The sequence below is a fragment of the Pinus tabuliformis genome, chromosome 7 (genome assembly GCF_031772625.1).
Source record: "Pinus tabuliformis cultivar Carrire ecotype Pingquan chromosome 7, CPIR1, whole genome shotgun sequence".
NCBI lineage: Eukaryota > Viridiplantae > Streptophyta > Pinopsida > Pinales > Pinaceae > Pinus > Pinus tabuliformis.
This window is the reverse complement of record NC_142293.1, coordinates 1282902489-1282925735: the sequence shown is the minus strand read 5'-3', so window position 1 is coordinate 1282925735 and position 23247 is coordinate 1282902489.

Below are 23247 nucleotides of genomic sequence, written 5' to 3'. Positions count from 1 at the left end.
TGTAGTTATTTCTCCATGTGAAGGTTGAAGGTGTTGTCCTGGAGTATGTATTCATGTCTATATGGTTGATTATGCATTTTTATACACATCAATGTTCACATGTTATCAAATAGACATGAGGTGGTTGTTGTTGCCATCCATGATGTCATGGATTGTGTGGTTTCTATGGTCATGCATTGATGACTAGAATCTAGTTAGAATGATGTGTATATGGATTTGTGCTCATGACATTATATGTATATATGCAATCATTATGAATGTATGGTCTTGGTTATAGTTATGTATGAAGAATAGGTCAAACATGCCTTGTAAAGTCATTGTATGCAATTTAGGTCATCATGATGCTATTGGTTGTTATGATGCTAATGTGTTGGTTGTGATAGAGCAGGAGATGCATATCATCATAATGAGGTTGCAACATTATAATTCAAGGTGAGATAAGATCATCATACATGTATTGTATTTTTGGCATGCAGGTATGTAGGTTACAGATTCTTATATGCATGAGGTTTATATACACTAGGTTTATGTACATGTCTTTTGATGTTATGGTTATGTAGATGATAGATGAGAGTTGATTAATGTAGTCATATGCACATGTGTCGAATAGTAGTGAATGATTGTAACTTATGGTCATATGCATTGTTATTATTGTTTTATGTTAAATAACTCTATGATTAGGCTCTATGTTGTTGATGAGAATGATATATAGCTTATTGTTGTTACATGCTTGTAACTTGGTTATTAGGGTTACTACATTAAGACATTGATGTTATAGGTATCATACTAATTTGGATTGGTCTATGCAAATGGCTAGGTTAAGACATTCAACTATGCGTTAATATGTTGTGATATTATGTCATACAAATCTAGACTCACCGTGCACATGTGATTATTATGTATGAATGATAATTGTTTATGAGTTTTAGTGTCTATTATGGATATTATGATCTTATTTGTGTTTGAGCTGATGCATTGTAAATTTATATCATGCTAACTAGATTGATTGTGTAGACAACATAGCCATCCCTTGAGGTACACTAGGTATGAATTTTCTTATGTAGTATACTTCATGCTTCATTCTTGATTATGTCATCTATTTGATGTTAAGTTTTTGGTCTCTATCATGTCATCTAGTTGATTTATTTAACATGGAACGTTTGCAAGTTGGTTGAATGTTTTATTAGTTGCATAATACCAATATGTGTTCCAATGTTCTTGTTTTCAGATTATTGTACTAACACATACGTGTTGAGAAAATTGAAATGTACTTGCCTATAGTAGGTGATAGTTGTAGCATTATGTTTGATGACTATGAGTTGACTATGGATTATGACATCATTGTTTGTAAAGGTTGATTTCAAATTGATAGATATGATTGTCTTGGTATTTAGAATGTGTGATTAACATGGATAAATAGTTGCAGGAAACATTCTTGGTATTAGTATGAAAAGGTAATAGTTGATAGGTTTATATAACTAACAGTTGGTTTATGTGGTGGTACATAGTAAGCCTCGATTGCTACAAGGTAAAAAAGGGTAAAAGAAAGGAATTGGACAAGAATTCTTTTGGTTATGTTTGGAAACCTTAATTCCATATGAATGAGTTCCTTGCATATAGGAAGTATTCTTAACATTGATTTTGTCTGACATTATGTGGATATATGCTATAGTGATGAACATGTACATCACATGTATATTAGCCAGTCTCTAGTTACATGTGAATCTGTCAAGGGAGTTGGAGTCCCTTGAGAGATGGCATGGACTTTTTTAGCTACAAGGCAATGTGCTTGGCACAAAAAGGTGAGGAACTGCGGTGTTGTTATATTTATTTACGCACTGATAGTTATCTATGTATGGGAATATGATGGAGGGGATTTCATGGCAAGGAAACTTCCATGAAATTATGAAGAAGGGTCAAGTTGGGCTTTCCTTGGGAAAAATTGGGATTGCTTCATGGTGTTTGTTACTATTGTTGTGATTTTGATATTTTTGGATTGTTGTGCATGAATGACAATTTTGATTGTGTCTAGTGCACAAAAATGCCACTTTAATTGTGGTGTCATATTGTTGTTGGTTTTCCATGGTTTTCTTCTTCTTTTATTCTTGGTCTTTCCTTTAAAGTTTTGAGTGTCTTGGGAATTAGTTAATGGAGCTCAGGGAGAGCTAAAAGAAACCTAACAGGTAATGTAAGACATGAATGAACGTCAATGCATGATTAAGCGTAGCAGAAGGTAAGCGTATGAAAACTCATTGGATTGGTTGGGTCCATTCATGTAAATGGACGATGGTAGAAATTCATGAGAAAGGTAATGAAGAAAGGTAGGCTGGATGGATATGAGGTGTCAGTTGCCTTGGGAACATTTGTTCTAAATGTTGTGCATGATATGCACAAATAAGGGAGTTCTCTTAACCTTGATCTTATGTAATTATGTTTGGATTGTGATTATGTTGATATCTTTATCTGTATACATGTATATATGTATGTCATTGACTGACGAGATCATTATTATTTTATGCTTATGTTTATATGTATGTATGTGTATGTATGCATAGTATTTCCTGACAGTATCATCATTGTTTATGTTAATGCTTGTATATGTCTTTGTATCGATGTATCTATGGCACTGTCCAATAGGGTCATCAGGAATCATTCTTGTGGAGGAATGATTGCTTATGTAAGAAAATGACATGAAGAGGTTCCTCGTCTTGAGGGAAATCAATTGAAAAGATCAGTCATGAAAAATATATGAGGTCAGTATCATGTGGTTATGATTTTATATTATTTGATTATATAATGTCTATGTTATGGACATTATATACAAAGTGATTCATCTGTAGAATGAAAGCCATGTGGTATGTGGCATGATAGGATAAGCATGAATGGTGGAGAGACACTAGAAGAAAGGTTACCTTGTAAAGACAATGTGGTTTGGATGTGTGGTAGTATTGTTTTTCATACGTTGTATATGTTGTACACTTTGCATCTGTGATGTTGTGTGCATGCGGTGTTGTATGTATATAGTGTGTGTACATGTTGTTATGCAATGATTATGTGCAAGGTGGTATAAATAGTGTTGTGTGCATATGGTGCTCTTCGCTTGATGGATATGTGGTATTGTGTACAAATGATGCAATGGACATGTTGGATATGCAGGGCTATGTACATGTGGTTCTATCTACATATGTTGTTCTGCGCATGATTTTACAAGTGGTGCTATGTGCTTGTGGTGCTGTGTACATGTTGTACATGTGGCATTGTGTGCAGGTGGTGTTGTGTACATGTCATGCATGTGGCGATGAGTACATGTCGTGTATGTGTTACTATATAAATGTGGTATTGTCTACACGTTGTACAGGTGGTGCAATGTACATGTGACATTGTGTACACATTGTGTAGGTAGTGTCATCTACATGTGATGATGTGCAAATGTTGTGCAGGTGGTTGTGATGTACAAGTGGTACTATGTACATGTGGTACATATGGTACTAGTGTACATATGGTATTATGTGCATGTCGTACATGTTGTGTTGTGTACATGTGGTACTATGTATGTGCATTGTGTAGTGATTGTATCGTGACATGTCTATTCGTTGTGTTGTATTTTGTATGGGTACATGTATCGTGTGGCATTGTACATCAGATATATATGTATGGGTTGTGTTGCATATCGAGTGTATGTGTATTCATCTTGTGGTGTCACATGTTGTGTACATAATGTATGTCTTATGATGTACATTGTGTACATATACGTGTTGTGTGTTGTCGTACACTATATGTAGACATATGTATTTTGTTGTGTTTTATACTAGGTGTAGGTGTATGTGTTGTATGTCAGTTATAGGTGCATGTGTTTCATGGTGCCGCGTGTTGTGTGACATGGTTGTACGTGTGGGATGTACACTATGTTTATGTGCACATGGTTGAGAAGAAGGCACTAAGTGTTTGTCAAGTGTGGAAACCTATTTGGAGTGCATATGGAATAAGGGCAAAGGTACAAGCTAAGAATTGCTTAAAGGGTAAGTATAAGTATTTTATTCAGTTTTATTATGCATGTGATTTGTGAATCTCGTCTATGATGATTACGTGTGATCTATGATTCTGGTTTATGATGGTTACATGTGATTTATGATTTTGAGCTATGATGGCTGTCTTTTGAGCTAACCTAATTTGATATGCTTATACATGATGATTTTGTCAAAGATGATAGCTTAACATGTTGTGGGAGGAAGTAAATAAGATTTCAATTGTAACTTATTGACGAGCCACCAATGACGTATGATTTGAGGTTATTTCAATCTATTTTGAATCTAATGAAAATTATGTGATTTGTACAAGAATGCATGAACATGCCCAATTGGGTGGTTCAAATCATTTGCAAGAATTAGCAACAACAAAAAAGTAAATTCGAACATGCAACAGTATGTTAGTAAAGCACTTCAAGAGCAAGGCCATTATGGGACACTGGTACATAATAGTGACCATTGATTTCCATGACCATGCTATGATTGGTATGATTATTATAAGGAAAGGATATGCCTTGGTTCTTGCATATTCCGATGTGAGGAATCCTTGGCAATGGATGAACTTCCTAGGGTGGGGGTCCGAGTGGATCTTGGAAGGTTTCTGACTGCATGGAAGGGGATGAACAAATTTCTTGAGGGACTATGTAGAAGAGAAGTGAAGATGAGGGATGGATTTTTTTGGTCATTAGCACTTCTAGATGGAACCAAATGCACATTGGGACTGAGCCCTAGAAAAATGAGTTTGTAATTGTTCATTGAAAGGAAAAGTGGCGTGGGATTATAGCACTAGACATTGGATGCAGACTTAATTTTGTAATTGATTCTGGACTTCTTGGAAAGTGGTTGAATCCCTGTATTACTTTGAGTGTGGAGGTGTGTGCCTCTAGATTCCCTTCTTGCCAATGTGAGCATAATATCCTTTTTATTTTTTGGTTGAGGAAATCTGCATATGTGTGTATTATTGTAAATATGGTATTGAGTTGGATTTATAAAGCTCCATAGACAGTATGGTTATTTGTTGGTTGAAGAAAATGTGCACAATTATATGTAGTTATTATTGTAAATATTGTAATGAGTTGTGTTATAAAGCTCCATCGGCAATATGTTTTGTTTCGAGTAGTTTTGTTAGTTGTAGGTGCCACTAAACACCGAGGATAGTGTTCCCCAAAGGGGGAGGGTTCTGTAACATCGCTGGTGAAAATTCCATATATATATATATATATATATATATATATATATATATATATATATATATATATATATATATATATATATATATATATGGCCACGGTGATGGGACACGTATTACAAGCTAAATGGTGGGAGAAGCATCCTAGTCGTGTTGATTTGGTTTATTATGGCTAAGGGAATTGGGAAAGGAAATGGTTAAGGTTTTGAAAAGGAATGAAGCATTAATTGACATTTATTTATGAAAATAATGAAAATTAGGAGAAAAAAGTGGTGAAAGGTCACACATTACATGTGAGAAGGAAAATGAAGGGAAATAATGGAAAGTGAAGAAAATAGAGGCCTTATTCATAAAAAGGCTTTTGAGGATCAGTTAGTAAGCTCTCAGCTCAATATTTTGACAAGTTTTGGTGGAGATCTCTTCTATTCTCTTTCTCTCATAGTCTTGGATACTTTGATTTTTCTTGGATCACTCTTGGAGGGTGTGGCATAATTGGATTTTTGGAGCAAGAAGGAAAAGGAAGAGAAGAAAAAACATAAAAAGGAAATGAGATCAGTAGCTACAACAATTTTTCTTTTAATTACCAAGTTGCATGTATGTATTCCTCACTATTTTTTGCATGTGTGCACCTGCATGTGGTTTCTTGGTTATGATTTGTCACTAGCATGGAGGATTGCACGAATTGACAATGGATCTCCCTAGCCATGCCATTTCCTAGATAACCATGGTGATTGTGGGTTTACTTTCATTACCTTTTTTTGGTTGGTTCTCATGTTTCCTTAGCTTGGGTCGAGTTATTAGTTCCTGGAAGTCCTAGTTGGACAAAAGTTCTAGAAGATTTGTAACAACTTGGGTTGAGTTACTAGTCCTAGAAGCATTGGTTGAACAAGCGCTCTAGAAGCCCTTCGTGGATTGAGTTACTAGTCCTGGAAGCCTTGGTTGGAAAAACCCCTTGAAACCCTACAATAGTTGTGGGTTGAGTTACTAGTCCTAGAAGGCTTGGTTGGAAAAAACATTCTATAAGCCCTTGAAGGGTTGAATGGAGACCAATCTAATGATGGTTCTGTGACTTATGATTGTGAGGGGAAATCATTGTTTGATGGGCTAAGGGGGATGGCCTCTGGGAGCCCTTGACAGTTTTGATTGATGTGTTCTATGAAATCCAACATTCATGCTTGGAATATGGCATGTGGGTGAATGGTTGAAGAGAGATTTGGCTTAACCATTCTACTATTGGGTTGAAAATGGAAATCCCATCCTGGTTTTGGATTTTTCATCATTAATGAAAGGTTATTTCTCCTTCTATATCTATGAGAATTATGATGGATTATATGTCTGTTATTCCATTGGTATTTTTGTCCTTATTATGGTTGTTATGTATGTATTTTATGAAAACATATATGTATGCCTCTCATCATGTTCTTACTTGTTATTGAGTGACCAATCTATCTATGACCTAATTGATGAAATGAAAACTAATGTGATAATCAGACAATGATTCATAATAAATCTCAGATAGGTATGATATCCCTATGCTCAGAAATGTAATTTACACCTGTATATTATATATTCATGACATGTTTGAAGAAACTTCTATCATGGATAGTAGGTGTCTAGTTAAGGTCTTAAAAAAGTATTTTCCTTAATACTATCATTTTCATGTTATTTTACTGTTCTAAAGAGATAGCGAAATTCTAGGCAATGACCTACACTTTGGGCCTGAAACAGTGGCTCAAATCCCAAGCTCACCGGTATAACACTAACAATTTACTCTCTATTCACTGGCAGACAAGTATGTGAGAGAGAATTTAGGCTTCTAGACACTTTCATGCCTATAGCATGAGAACAACTGAGGCTTAAGTTGTCCAAAAGTTTAGTGGCACCCAAGGGAAAGTTGTCTAAAGTATTGGATTGGTTCCTAAGGGTTCTGCAGCTAGTGTTGAATGTCTATATGGTGTGTTTCCATCAGTTCCACTTCCTTAACATGACTTAGGTGGTTGAATCATATCCTAGTGGCCTCTCGTTGCATGTTTACCCCACTGGTTGGTTGCTTGGGTAGATGTGGGAGGAGGGTGTTATAATTTGGTAGCCAACTTCCGAGGGTAGTAACTTGGTCATATATCTATGTTTGGTGTGTATGATACCTTGTTGGAAAGGTATATTTGAATAATAGATGATTTATATGAGGCTTCAGCCTGTGGCTGTGGTCTTGCAGTGGACCTAAAAAAATGTCATTTATGGGGTCAAAACTACTCTTGAAGTTGATGACCTGAAAAAAAATGCTAAAAATAGTAAATGATGAAATAAAAAAGGAAACAGATGAAACCAGCTAGAGATATAGATGGAATAGGTAGGTTGCTACCAATATCTGCCTGGATCAGAACATGCAATTGCATGCAGAAGAATAATATATATTACGTTAGTTTTCTTTTGGAAAAGAACATTCATTAGCATGCATAAGAACAATATCTATTTTATTAGTTCTTTTTGAAAAGAATACAGAGTTTCATATACAAAGAAAGAGTTGAGGGGCTAGTTTCTTCTTAATAAATTTGATATAATTACATGCTCAAATATCAAATATAAGATGTCGATATTCTTTAAAGAATATGGAAAGTTGTAGTAGTTTTCCTTTGGAAAAGAATGTTTACTTCTGCAAGGGAAATGAGAATTAATGTGGTATTAGCTATATATCTGCTTTGATAGCTATCTATTTTTAATTAATGCATGTGTAGCGTTGTTAAAGGAAGCATGTCGTGATATTTTTTTTTGATTTTATGTATGCATATGAAAAGTTGTTGAAGTATCACAAATAAGGATTTACCACTGGTTCGAATAACATTTGATTGAATCATGATATCAAAGTTTGTTAACAGTAGCAGTAGTAGGAAAAGATTGTGACATATGCAAAAGATAGATCATGTTTAATATTGTGGAAGGAAATGAGCTAGTGGTCCAAGCACATTAAAGGAATGTCAAATATAGGATAATCTGTTGATGGAAAAAAACCATGTTGCAAAGATATATGTTCAAGTATTTGTGGGTAAATATATCATGACAAATGTAATAATTTATAGCTAGTTTATGATGTATTTAAGATGATATTCCTTTCCAATATTTTATGAAAATGGTGAAGGGATGAACTCGTTTATAGCCATTGAGTGAGGGGAGAACACCCTCAGAAGCATTTAATAAAAATTAAAAGTTTGTTGGTTTTCACCCTACAGGTATTCGAGGATATATGGATATTCGTTGATGCGTTCACTGTTGTGCCATTATTATGATTCTTATTCCCTGTATGGCGTAACCTAGTTAAAGAATCATGAAAATGATGCAAGGTTACATCAGGAAGTTTATCTTAATAGGATAGAACAATGGTTGTTAATGGTTATGGAACTTACTAAGCCTTTACTAAACATACTTTATGTAATGATGAATGAAGGAATACAAAATAGTAACATAGAAAGTTACAAGTTGGTAAATTTTGTAAAAAAATTCTAACTCTGTTTGTTTTTACATGAGGTTTTGTGGTATCTAATTCTGTGGAAGATATGACTCTATTGGAACTCTAGCCATGGCTAATTATGTGCTACTCAAAAATGCATGTGTTTATTTTATATATTTCAACTTTCATATTTTATTTAGATATTACACTTCAACTATAATTGTTTATAACTTCATATAATTTAATTGTGTATTTTATAAATAAAAGAATATATATATATATATATATATCTTTATATCTATATCTATATCTATATATATATATATATATATATATATATATATATATATATATATATATATATATATATATATAGAAGGAATGAAAACAAAATTTAAAAATTAAAATAGTTTTTAATTTACATATATATTTTTTATACATCTAATTTTTATATTTTATTAAAACATTGCCTTTCTAATATGATTGTTTATCCATATATATAATTTAAGCATGTAGGATATAAATAAATAAAAATTATATATATATATATATATATATATATATATATATATATATATATATATATATATAGATGTACCAAAATTGATGTACCAAAATTGAAATATTAAAATTTTATTATAAATATTTATATATAAGAATATTTTATTTAAGATATATAATATTATATATATATATATATATATATATATATATATATATATATGTGTGTGTGTGTGTGTGTGTGTGTCAACTTTTATATTCTATTAAAATATTACACTACTATTATAATTGTTTATGAATATATAAATTTATATAATTTAAGTGTGTATGATATAAACACAAAATTCACACGCACACAGACAGCACCCTATTAGTGTGTACAAAGTGAACCCTAAAAGAAAATCTCAAGAAGATCTTGAGGAGCATAGAAGAATTAAGGATATTTTTATTAACACAGGCGAGATCTTAGAAGTGGAGGAGAAAAATAATCAATCTGGAAGTGATGAGACTAGACAATGAACCAAGAGCTGAGATCACTAGCAAAGCGAGAAGTGCCTTGGCCACCATTTTCCTAGATGAGGGATTAACAAAGAAATAAAAAAAGGGGAGAAAGTTGACAAAGGATGTAATTCATTAGGTGGGTGAATTTTAAATAGCAAAGATAAGGTATGTTCACTGAAATATCAAATTAATAAGGTGAAATCAAACATTGTATTAGTTCAGGAAATAAATATGGTTGTAGAGAAAGTCCACAAGATGAGCCAGATCTATTGGAGGGGAAGTGAAGCCAAGACAATAGATGTGGTTCTTTGGAATCCCAACCAAGTCATCTCCCACACTGGGCAGGAACAAGATACAGTCTCACAAGAAGATTCTGAAATATAGTATCAAGTTTTCTAATTGGATTAGCAACAGTATATGGCCCCTTTAATCCACATGAAAAATAAAAATTCCTCCAAGAGCTGGTGTGTCTCAGATCTAGCTTCCTGGACCCTGTATGGATCATTGGTGATGATTTAAATATGATTTGCAATCTACAAGGAAAGAGGGGAAGGGTTCAATGAATCGATCCCATCTCTAAGGTATTAAATGGAATGATTTCTACTCTTAAGCTTACAAATCTAGAAACCAATAATATACTGAATACTTGGAACAACAGAAGGGGTTAGGAGCATCAGGTGGCCCATCGTTTCGATAGATTCCTAGTCTTGAAGGATTTAATCCTCCGAGACCCCTTTCTCGATGTTTCCATATTAACCTCATTGGGATAAGATCATTGGCTGATCTATCTTGATTTGGCTATTCTATCCCCTTGCAAAAACTATCAATTTCAGTTTGAAGACTATTGGTTCTGGTGCTTAGGGTTTATGGAGAAATTAAAAGAGTGGTGGGAATATCTAGAGGCACCAGATGGATAAAAAATGCAAACCTTCCAACAAAATATTCAAGCCCTAGAACATAGAATCAATATATGGAATAGGGAAGAATTTTGGTATATCTTTAAAGAAAAGCATAAGTTAGAGGAAGAGATGGGATGGCTCCTGGTGTACATCATTCAATAAGGCTGATCTGAAACTCTGGCGATCGATGAAGGGCTTCTAATCAACCATATTAAATAAGTTCTACAACAAGAAGAATATTTGTGGTGTCAAAAATCTCAAATTCAATGTTTGAAAGAGGGGGAACATAATCCAAAGTACTTCCGTCAATGCATCACCTCCCTAACATCTAGAATTGGGGATCATCTATAAAGCCATGAGGCCATGGAGCAAGAATTGATCTCCATTTTCTGAAATTCACTCCTAGAGGATGTGTAAGACTACTAAAATGATATAAAAATGGTTACTCAATGTATTCCTTGAATTGTGACTAAAGACAAAAATGCGGTACTAATGCACCCAATATCAACCGAAGAGGTGGAAGTGATTGTAAACAAAATGCCAAATAATAAATCCCTCGACCAGATGGATTTAATTCAGAATTATTCAAGGAATGTTGGTCCTTATTAGGCCATGAAATAGTTGATCTCGTGAAAGAATCCTGATGACATCACCAGGTATGGTCTGGCTCAATTGAAACATTTCTTACTCGTGTTCCCAAGCCTATGTTGCCAATGACCCTAATGGTTTTCATCCTATTACCCTTTGTAATGTTATTTATAAGATCCTATTTTTTTTTTCTTTTTCGTCACCTTAATTCCATCTTGCACCATATTATAAGTCTACAACAACTTAGATTTGTGGATGGAATATAGATCCTAGACGTGATAGTATCACGACATGGAGTTATTCATTCCCCTAGGTGAAGTAAGTCTCTTGGTATGTTGGTGAAGTTTGATCTCTCTAAAGAATATGACCGTCTCAATTGGAAATTCTTGCTCTCCAGACTAAGGGCATTTGGGTTTGCAGAGGAATGGACCTGTTAGACACATTCTCTGATTTCCACTCTTTTTTATTCCATTCTTATTAATGGTACACCCATGGCCACCTTAAGATCCTCGTGAATGATTCGACAGTGTGAACCTATCCCCCCCTTCTTGTCTATCATTTTTGTGAGGGGCCTAGGTCGTTTAACCAAAAAATAAGTGTGAGATAATGAGCTTGGCATCCTTCATACCCCTAACACTAATATAACTATCTCCCATCAGCACTTTGTAGATGACATTTGTTTATGGAAAACCTTATGTCTTGTAAGTAATGGTTTTTGATGGGATTCTAGTAGAGTTTCAAGTGACTTTACATATGCTCCTTAACAAGGATAAATATCATATTTACTTCTTCAAGACTCCAAAACGAATATAGAAAAACCTAGTGTGCATCTTGGGATTCTGTATTGACTCAATCCCTTCCAAATACCTTGGAGTCCCCCTAGTTGCAAATCCTGTGCACATTGCTTGTTGGAAAGAAGTTTACAACAAGCTCATGAAAATATTGTCCAATTGGAATTTTTGTGTTTTAAATATAGGAGGACGAGCCACTCTTCTAAATGCAGTATTGAAAGCCACCCATGTTTACCAAATCGCTGTCCTCTGAACTCCCAAAATCATTTATAAGGATTTGGTATCAGTCTGTTGCAAACTCTTGTGGAAAGGAACTAAATTGGAAAAGTAGATATGGTCCCTTATGGAATGGGATAAAATTTGCCTCCCAAAGACTCATGAAGGTGTGATACTTAAGGATCTAGAATAATTGAACATGGTCATGGGAGCGACGCTCTACTAGCAATGGGTGTAAGGTGGGTCTGAGTAATGGAAGAACATATGGAGCCAAAAATATGGGCATGGAACTTAGCATGTCAAAAGGACTATCTTATCTAGGACCAATTCTTCTAGGAAATCAAGATTGGCTCTACCACTCTCTTATGGGAAGAATTGTGGTAGTATTTACCTTGTTTAGATTTGAATGTGTCTCTGCAAGGCTTGAAATAAACTTTGGACCCACTCAATCACACAACAATAGCAAATTTCTCATAAGAGACTCCTTCCCAATCAGATTGGCATGTCTAGAAATCAGCTTAGGACTGGTATATAGAAGATCCTATAAAAAGTTGGGCGATCTTGAATCAGTATTTGTGGGAGTGCCACATTCCCGTATCCCTAGCTCCTTACAAGTTTTTTGGGGATATAATTCGCAGGGTGGCTTCTATATTAAAGAGGCCTATATGCTCAAGATACATGCCTTAGAAATACAAAGAGGAGGTACATGGGAAAAAGTCTAGAGGTGGAAACTGAGGCCTAAATTTTTCCATTTCCTGTGGTTGATGGACCCTAAACAAATATTGAGTTTGGACCAACTGCTGAAGAAAAGATTTATTGGACCATAAAACTTCCCTATATGTAAATAGTAGGAGGAGACAGTGAATCATCTATTAAATATTTCCCATGTAGCTGATGAAGCCTAGTTAGAGATGGGTAAATTGTTTGGACCAATCGAATGGGACAACAAGGATCTAATTATAGTGACCAAAAATTGGAAGAGAGTGCTTCAAAACCCAAATCATCAATAAATCTTGTGTTCTAGTCCTAGGATTCATTCTTTGGAATACCTGGAAAGAGTGGAATCGTGTTATCTTTCACAACCAGGCCTTGTTGATTTTCTCCACATGGAAGATCATGAGAGATAACCTTACAGAAACTATCCTGCCAGAAAAATCACATGAGGAGGACTGCAAATCATTCCATCCTAACATAGGGATCCTCTCTTCACTCATAATCTCCACTGGTATGTCCTTTGTGATGTATCCTATCCAGATTCATTCAGCGCCTTGGGGCTTCATGTAAATTAACTTTGATGGGGCCTCTAAAGGAAACCTAGACCTTGTTGGATCTAGGGGGACGATCCATGATTCTTAGGGCTCCCCCTTACACGATTTCTAGGAAAACAAACATATTTATCTCTGGCCTTTCTCTAAGCTATTGATTCTAGTGGTTGATAACAATGATCTGAATTGGATCCATAGAAAGACTGTCAAGAACCATGACTGAATCAAGTCGAACAAATATCTAAAGAAATCCAAGACAGTATCAAAAAACACCCTGAACTAGTGGCCATGGTAGCCGATGTGGAATGATGAGGACCTTGGTTAGAGCACGCTGAATGAGGCCCATGGAGACCACGCAGGAGGCCAAAGTAGCCCTTAGGAGCCCCGGAATGGGAAAAGGACATGGTTTTTGATGCACTAATAGTGTACTGCTAGGCGAATAGGGCCCTGAAGTGGAAGCCTGAGCACTGGGTCACATTGGGAGCTAGGAAACAGTAGGTGGAAAAAGTGAAAAATGCTAACGTAAGAAGGCAGGACCCTCAAACTAGAAAACCGGTGGTATTGATTGGGGCGCCCTTGAATGGTAAGAGGTTTTGTACAGGAGCGGAGCGATTCATATATCGATAGATGCGTGGCAGGCAAAGGTGAGAGAAAACTGCAGTTGATCGCGTGCTATCGGTCGAGCAAGTCAACCTCATGAATCGTGCATATGGCGTAAGATCTGGAGGGCCCATATCGGATGGCTGAGATTGCACCCAATGGAAAGAAGTGAACTCGACAAGGAATTAAGTTGCATTCTAAAGGGATTTTGAATTCGTTTGACCACTACGGTGGAGGAAGAATGCATCCATGGCATAACTGAAGAAATGAACCGACGAAGCATGCTGGCGCCATTTAAAGGAGGAAAAATGGCCACTTCCTGAGCGTTCATGATGAGACCGAATGCAGGGAACTCCAAGCGCAACTATAGAAGGTGAATCAACACAGGTGGAAGAGGAACCGAACGGGCATAGGGATCAAATGGCTACAGCCATGAAAAAATTCAATCGAATCAGTTAGAGTTAGAGTCAGAGTTGAGAAGTGTCCAAGTGGCCAAGAGAGACAGTGAAAAATGAACCTTAAGAGGAGGACTGAACATAGAGAATAGTAAAGCTATGCAGAAGAGATAGAGGGCCGAGGTGACCATAAGTGGTGTCGAGCACCAGAGAGCTTGAGGAATGAAGCCTTCCCATAGAGGAATCTGTCCAGGCTGAGCATCACATTTGGCTCTTTCCACTGTAGACCAAAAGGTCATAGAGCTGCTAGGAAGAAGAATAGCCTATGCACTCCCAGTGGCTTGGGGAATCCAGGAACCACCCTGCAATGCAAGATCTGCTTCAGGAGAACTCACATTGAGTTCCTATATTGTAACTTCTCTGCTTAAAGACACAATAAAATAAAGCCACCACTGAAGCTGGATCGGAGACATAGCCCTGGAGAATAGGGTGAACTCCTTATTAAAATTGCTTGTGTGTTTATGATTGCTTATTGTATTTCTCTGTTGTATTTCTATTTTATTTGTCTGTGTATTGGCAATGTGATCAATCTGTTGTTTCAATAACACAGAACACACACTAGAACATGAGTTTGTAATACCTTAGTTTAATAAATCTTCAACTAATGTCACTCATAGTGTGAATATTAGATCACGAAAGGGGTTTTTCTCACTTATCTCTTGGAGTGTGTGGCCTAGTCTATGGAATCGCCCTCATACTATAGAAAAATATCTTAAATGTAATCATGGTTTGAGGCGGCTCGTTATTTTTTTTGTCCCCCTAACAAATTCAATCAAGGTGAGGGTGTAATTGGTCATGGGGAAACCCTCCCATCCCTTGTTAGTCATTTCCTCCATGCGTATGTTGTGATATTGGGTAAGTTTTTTGGTGTGCTATTATAAGTTTGTGGGCATCATGGCGATGTTGGGTGTTATGTTAATGACTCGAACTTGGCTTCAAAGCATGCAATCAGTGGTGAATGAGTAGGTGAGGTAGCTCATGCTCACGGGCATTCTCCAGGGAGAATGTAGGCTTTAACCATGCTAGAAATCACTATTAATCAATTGAGAGGTGTCCAGGCCCACCTGGACATGAAGAGGGAGCATCATTATGAAGATCATAATGAATTGGTGGCCTACATTAACGACTTTCGATTCTACCTCAACAAGAATCTAGAGCTGCTAGAGAGCATTCATTGGAACTAGAGACAACACAATAACTACCTGTGTGATTTGGAGACCTGAGTAGAGCACATCCACTTCCATATGCATGAGCGAGATGCATTCCTAGCTCTTCCACCTAGACTTCCTCCTCACCAACCTTAATAAAAATATTATATTAGGTTCTTTGTCTTCTTTTATTTATTTTTTCTAGGTAAGGCTCGTAAGGCTATAAGAAATAATGGTTGTATGGTTATATTTTTGGTTATCTTCGGCACCCACGTGATCTCATCTCTTGCTCAATTGAAGCCCGAGGGTCATGCAGTCTATTTTTGCACTTTGGTTTTCACCATTGATATTATAATTCTTCTCTTTTCATTGACAAAAAAAATACCCTTATAATTTTTATAAATATATGAATTTCTAATAATTGAAGTGTATAAATATATAAATTTATACATAATTGAAGTGTATAAATATATAAGTTTATATATAATTGAAGTGTATATGATATAAATAAATTTTTTCCCACACACCAATATATGTTTCAAAATATTAAATGACAATAAAATTTAAATATTTAAATATTTACATTTTTTTTTATATTTTATTGAAATATGAGACTTTTATTATTTTTATTATATTTATCTATAAATATATAACTTTATATAATTTAAATGTGTATGATAAAAAAACAACATATCAAAATTATCATAATAAATATAAATAAATAGAAATGAAAAATATTATTAAAAATAAATCTTGTTCTACCTAAATTAACAATAGTATTCCTAGTATCTTGTCAAAGGTAACTTAAACTTTAACCATTATTATTGTCAAACACAGCAATGTGAGACATGCCCATTAACTTTGGAAGGATACTGGAAATAGTGATGTTAATTTATATATAAAAATAACTTTTTTTTTAATAATATATTTAGTTTCTATTTCTTTACCTTTATCTTTACAATGTTGATATCTTAATTTTTGAAATTATATAAATGTTTATATTTATAAGCAATTTTAATAAAAATAATAAAAGTACAATATTTCAATAAAATATAAAAATTAAATATATAAAAGAAACATATATATATTAAAAAGATATTTTACATTTTAAATTAGATTGTCATCCCCCCGCCCCACACACACACACATATATATATATAACATATGTAATTAAAAAGTTATTTTAATCGTAAAAATTTTCTATCATTTATTTTATATATAAAAAAATACAAGCCCAGTGTTATAATAAAATATAAAAGTTATATATATATATATATATATATATATATATATATAAATATATATATATATATATATATAGATATATAAACGAAAAAATATTTTAATTTTTTATTTTAATGTCAAATTTAATGTATGTGTTAAATTTTTCTTTACATTATATATAAATTTATATATTTATAATAATTATACTCAAAACTCATTGTTTCTATAAAATATAAAGTTAGATATATAAAAGCAACATACTCATATAAAAAAAATTATTTTAAGTTTTGTTGCTATTTCTTATGTTTTAATGATGATGATGATGAGTTTTACTTAGACCAATGAGATCTATTGGACTTTAAGAAGGGAAGATTATATTGAGACTTTGTAATAGTTTATTTCTATGATCAAAGAGGAGGGAAACAAGCATTTGTAAAACATTATAGTTTTTTTAACCCAAGAAAGTTGACATAGTAGAAATATAATATTTCAATAATACATAAAAGATAAATGTATTAAAATATATTTTATTTTTTGTCATTTATTATTTTTGAGTATATATATATATAATATATATATAAAATAAATAATTGCAACAATTTCTCAAAATTTACTTCTAACTCTAGCCAAAGCCCCCAACTTCGACTCTAAGTAGCAAGAGAGTTGAAAATGAAAAACATTTTCTATTGAATTTCCCAACTCTTACTCACATCGATTCTAATTTTCAAAATCTTTGCCACAATGCTAATATTCTTAAATTATCTTCTTTTCAATTATAAAGATAAAATATTAAAAAATCTAAACTAATCTCCTAATTTTTAAAATTCTCATAAACAATAGATGTTAATCATCATCTGCATCATCAACACAAGACAACTATATATATATATATATATATCTTTGAATCGGCATTACACGGACGTGGAGATAGGCTAGGATTGCAATGAAATTAACACAATTAAATAAGATAAAAAAATCATCTTATATTATTAGAAATATAAAAAATAGATTCTCACACATCCCATACTAAATACTATATATATATATATATATATATATATATTTATATATATATATATATATATATATATATATATATATATATATTTATATTTATATATATATATATATATATATATATATATATATTATTTATATATAGATAGATAGATAGATAGATATAAAAGTTCATTATTACGATGTGATTTACCTTAAATTGAACAACTATTATGGTAAATCTTTGTCATATTTCAAATAATTTACACATTCATTATCTGGTATCTAGGATATCCTACCCTATTAATGTTATTCAATCGTGTTTGTCATAATTGAAAGTTTAAATAACACATTTCGGATTTTATTTGCAATCACATTTAACATAATTACGATGGCATACATCATACTTATGTGCATTAATTCTAACACGTGGCATTGGAATCCCCAACGCAAGAGCTGGCGGGAATTTCCTTCTGGAGATATCGTGTTGATATCTAGTTGTCTGCTACTACACAGGAAAGCTTGCATCATCGACAGTGTCTCTTGGCTTTGTTCATCAAATGGTCTTCGGCTCCACCCATTACTCTATTACAAGGAGTAATCCTTAGAAATCTTGCATGGTAGAAAGCCCCTTCTGTGACTCTGGTTCTCAACTCCGTGTTTCCATCTAAATGTGTTCATGTTCCAACCTTCTAATGGTTCACCTTTCGCTTACAAGCTCTAGTTTCCAATGGCTACTAGCTGATTGTTTGATGCTGTAGTGGGTTCGGTTCGCTATCTTAGAGGGTTCTGTGCATGGCACCATGCTTCAGGTAACAATGTGATCTATGTATCTTCCTTACCCTTTTATTTTTCAGAGTCTCAACTAGTATATATGTTAATCAATTTTAGACTCAAGTATTTTCTAACAATGTTTTTACTGTTTCTTCGTTTTGGTTGCCGAGGATGGCGAGCAGGACACAAAGGGCCTTCATGGTCAAGGGATTTTTCTACAAAACTGGTTATCTTTGTTACCCCTTCAGGATTGCCTCCTTCTACTGGGTAAGACGTATTGGTTGCTTACTTTTCGGTTCTCTAGTCCCGGGTTTCCTGGAATGTCTTCACTTGTCACATACTACTTATAATTTAGTTTGTAAGATTATTTAATTGGGACACCACACGATGTACCTTAAATTTTATGGGAATAGGATATATTTTTCTTCTGGTTCGATGTCACCATTGATATTATTGAATGGCTACTTTGCAGTCTCGACCTATAGTTTTGTTTTGCAAACATTTTCAAATGTGTATGAGTATATTCATAGGGCGGTTGTTTATAAAGTTATGAGATTTTAATGATTTCGATTTCTCTATACACGTTAATACATCATATGTCGTTTACGACCCTTGGAATTTATCTATGTTCTGGAGTATTGTTTGGTTAATGTATTGGGAACTTTATCTGTTTGGTTAATTGATGATAAGTAGTGTTCACTTCTACTATTTGGACGGTTACACTTGTCTATACATTTTGTTTGCCTTCTATAATATTTGGGGTTTACACAGAACCGACATTTCATTTTCTTGTTAGGCCATTCTCATAATTGTCTACATTATGTTTAAGTTTATTTAAATATTCATGGTTCAATAACTATTTTTCACTTAAACTCTATCTCACGACTCGGCTTAGGTTATAGTGTATGATTTATCGAAAGTTTATTTGTTAATTACCCAATTTTCCCTTGGTAGGTTTTATTTAGAGTTTGACAATGCTGAGATATATAGGCTCGTAGGTAGCTAATCTATATTTATACTTTTTGTCTATACAAAGTAAGGTTTAATTCCTTACGGGGTTTTTCTTCTTTTTTTAAAAGAAAGAAAAATATACTTTACCAATATTTTCTTGAATGTTTTCATTCACATTTCACATAAGCTTCATTCCTACAGTGGATATATTTCTTGGTATTTAGTACTTGTTTATCTTTTTCAATTTAGAATGAGTCCTTAGGTACTTCTCCATATTTGTTTCTCTTTTACTTCCGTTAGTTAGGAAAGTTCATATATTTCCTCAGAAATATTAGTAGGCTAAAATCAAAATATTTAGATATTGTTCTTATCTACTTACAATAATACTCTCGTGTCCTTTTTTCATAGTCATTCATGCCCTTCTTATTAGATAGATTCTTTAATTTAAATACTGCAATAAAAGTGATAAAATTATTGTAACATTTCAACCCAACATGTGCTACAGAATTACAGTTTCCTATTTCAAAACAATGTATAACATACTTTAGATTTTAATACTTATCTCTATCGTGAATATTTCGTTTTACTGTACTCGACCAGTGCCAACTATTTGTTGACAATTCTTTTCCTCCCAACCATGAGACTTGCTTTCAAGCCCATTCTCCCCCCGAGCTCTTGCTCACAAGTTAGATTCTTTCTTGCAAGACTTATCAATCACAACATCCGCAACTATCTGGTAACCACCACACTTAGCCTTTCAACCCTCTGACATCTCAGTACAGAAGTCGTTATCCTTCATTCCCCTTTCTCCTCTGTTATCTTAGGTACCAAAATATTACCCTCTTGATCCCTCCTTGTAGAATTCGTATTCAGGGAAATCATTAGGGTTAGGTAACTACTTTCCCCAACTTCTTCACATGAGAGAGTTACAAGGCTTGTTAAGACTCCATTCTTTATTTCATCCATAACTTATAAAGTCTTAATTGCATAAATTCATATAATAATAAAAATCCATTTGTTTTTTTTTGTTGTAGTAAATAAATAATTACAACTATCTAGGGACATCACATCTCCCCCCCTAAGATCATACATTGTCTCAATCTCTTTCTACTGCAAACATATTCAGACAAGTTTCCCTCATAACTTGTTCATCCCCTCAAGTGGCCTCATCTAGTCCAAAGTGCTACCATTTTTGTTCAACCTAGATGATAACCTTTTTCCGTAGCATTATTTCTCTCCTATCGAGTATAACCAAAGGTTTTATCAAGAACTCGCCTTCTGGTTCGACCTACAAAAAAGAAATTAGTCAGTCCTTTATAACATTAATTCTTTACTTTGTCATATTTATTATGATTAGTTTACCTATATATCTTGCAAATTGATTATATGCTTAGGATCATAAACATATTTTTTTTAATACAGAAACATGGAAAATGTTGTGTACACGAATGTGGCTGGGAAAGGTGAGCTGGTAGGCTACTAGTCCAATTCTCAAACATAGATGTGATCTCCAATTCGAAATTCCCAGAAAAAAATTTCAGTTAGCAAAGTTCTTTTGTCGATCTTGAGCGGCCTTTAGATTGGAACAAAATTTCTTGACCATCTCCTCCATTTCCTTTAACATCTTGGGTCCTAGGATCAACTTATCTTTTGGACCTCCCCAACGCGAAGGTGTTTTGCATTTGCATGCATAAAAAAATTCAAATAGACTCATTTGTAATGATGTATGATAGACATTAGTATAAGCAAATTCTACCAAATGTATGTAATGCTCCAATTTGGAGGGTTGCACTACATTACATAAGTTCAAAACATGTCCTCCAACAACTAATTTACTCACTCATTTTCCCCATTCGTTTGAGGGTGATAAGCAATACTAAAATGCAGCTGTGTACCCAAGCCTTCAAAAAAAGCTTTTCAAAAAGTTTATGTAAATTTTACATCACGATTAGAAATTATAATTTTTGGTAGCCCATGTAATCTAAAAATATTTCACATATGTATGCTAGCGATCTGCACAACTTTGTAGGTTGATTGCACTGGCATTAAATGGGCCGATTTTCTTAGCTTGTCTACTACCTAGTTATCAAGTCATTTTTCTTTCTGGACTTAGGTACTCTTGTAATGAAATCAATGGAAATGGTGTCCCATTTCCATTCTGGAATCGACAGTGGATGCAGTAATCCATCTAGATGTTGATGTTCCATTTTAATTGCTGACATTCCGAATAGTGAGCCAAATACTCGGGTACATTCTTTTTCATGTCAAGCTAGAAATATTCCTTTCTAAGTGTTGTAATCAACTTTTGGTAGCCAAGGTGGCCTACATATTTGATATTATTAAACTCATATAAAATTAAGTATTTAATTCTTTTCTGGTTAGGCACATACAATCTTCCTTTATAAATCAACATACTTTCATGGTTTATTTCGTATCCCAGTTGTTGTTCATGGTTATTTGAAACTTTATCTTGTTGCCATAAGAATTTATATTATGGATCATACCTGGATTCCTCCTTAATCAACTCGTTGAAGGTGTTCTACACCTCAATGTAAGAGACTTCATAAATACAATGTACCTTCCAACTTAAAGCATCCGCGACCCGATTCTCCTTACCTTTCAAGTGTTGGATCTCAAAGTCAAAACCACTTAAAAGGTCGATCCAATAGGCTTGCTTGGAATTCAAGGTGGGCTGATTAAAATAGTTGGTTAAGCTATGATGATCAGTCATTAACATAAATTTCTTACCCATCAGATAATTCTGCCGCATATTTACCGCATGAATAACAGTTGTCAGCTCCAACTCATAGGCTAAATATTTCTTCTCGTGCTCCTTAAGTTTTCTAGATTCATAGGCAACGACTCTGCCTTCTTGCATTAACATGCCTACAAGTACCTCTTTGTTGGCATCTGTACAAACCACATAGTGCTTATTTGGGTTCGCGATCCTTAAGATAGGTGCAGTGGTTAGTAGATGCTTAAGCTGGTCGAAAATCTTTTGGAGCTCTATTGTCCACTTGAAGATTTTTCCTTTCTTCTGCAGGGAGTTAATGGGGTGTGCTACCTTGGAAAACCCTTCAACAAATTGTCAGTAGTACCTAGCTAGACCCATGAAGGACATTATATCTACCATGTCCTTTGGGATCAACCACTGCATTATAGTTTTGATCTTCTTGGGGTCCATGAAAATGCCATCCTTGCTAATGATATGTCCTAGTTACGAAATTTGCTCTTGAAAGAAATCAGATTTTTTGCACTTAGCATACAATTGATTTTCTTGGAGAGTCTATGACACTATCTTGAAATTTTCTTTATGTTCTTCTATATTCCAAGAATAAATCAGTATATCGTTAATAAAGATAAACACAAACTTATCCAAGTATTGATGGAATATACTATTCATGAGATACATGAAGGTTGCGGCAGCATTAGTCAGTCCGAAGGGAAGCACAATGAACTCATAATGTACATAACAAGTTCTAAAGGTTGTTTTAGCTATGCCTTATTCCTTGATTCTAATTTGATGGTATCCTGAACATAGGTCAATCTTTGAAAACATTATCAAACAGATCATCTATACAAGGTAATGGGTATTTATTTTTTGTAGTCAGCTTATTTAGCTGGTGGTAGTCCATGCACATATACAGGGTCCCATCCTTCTTTTTAATGAAAAGTACTA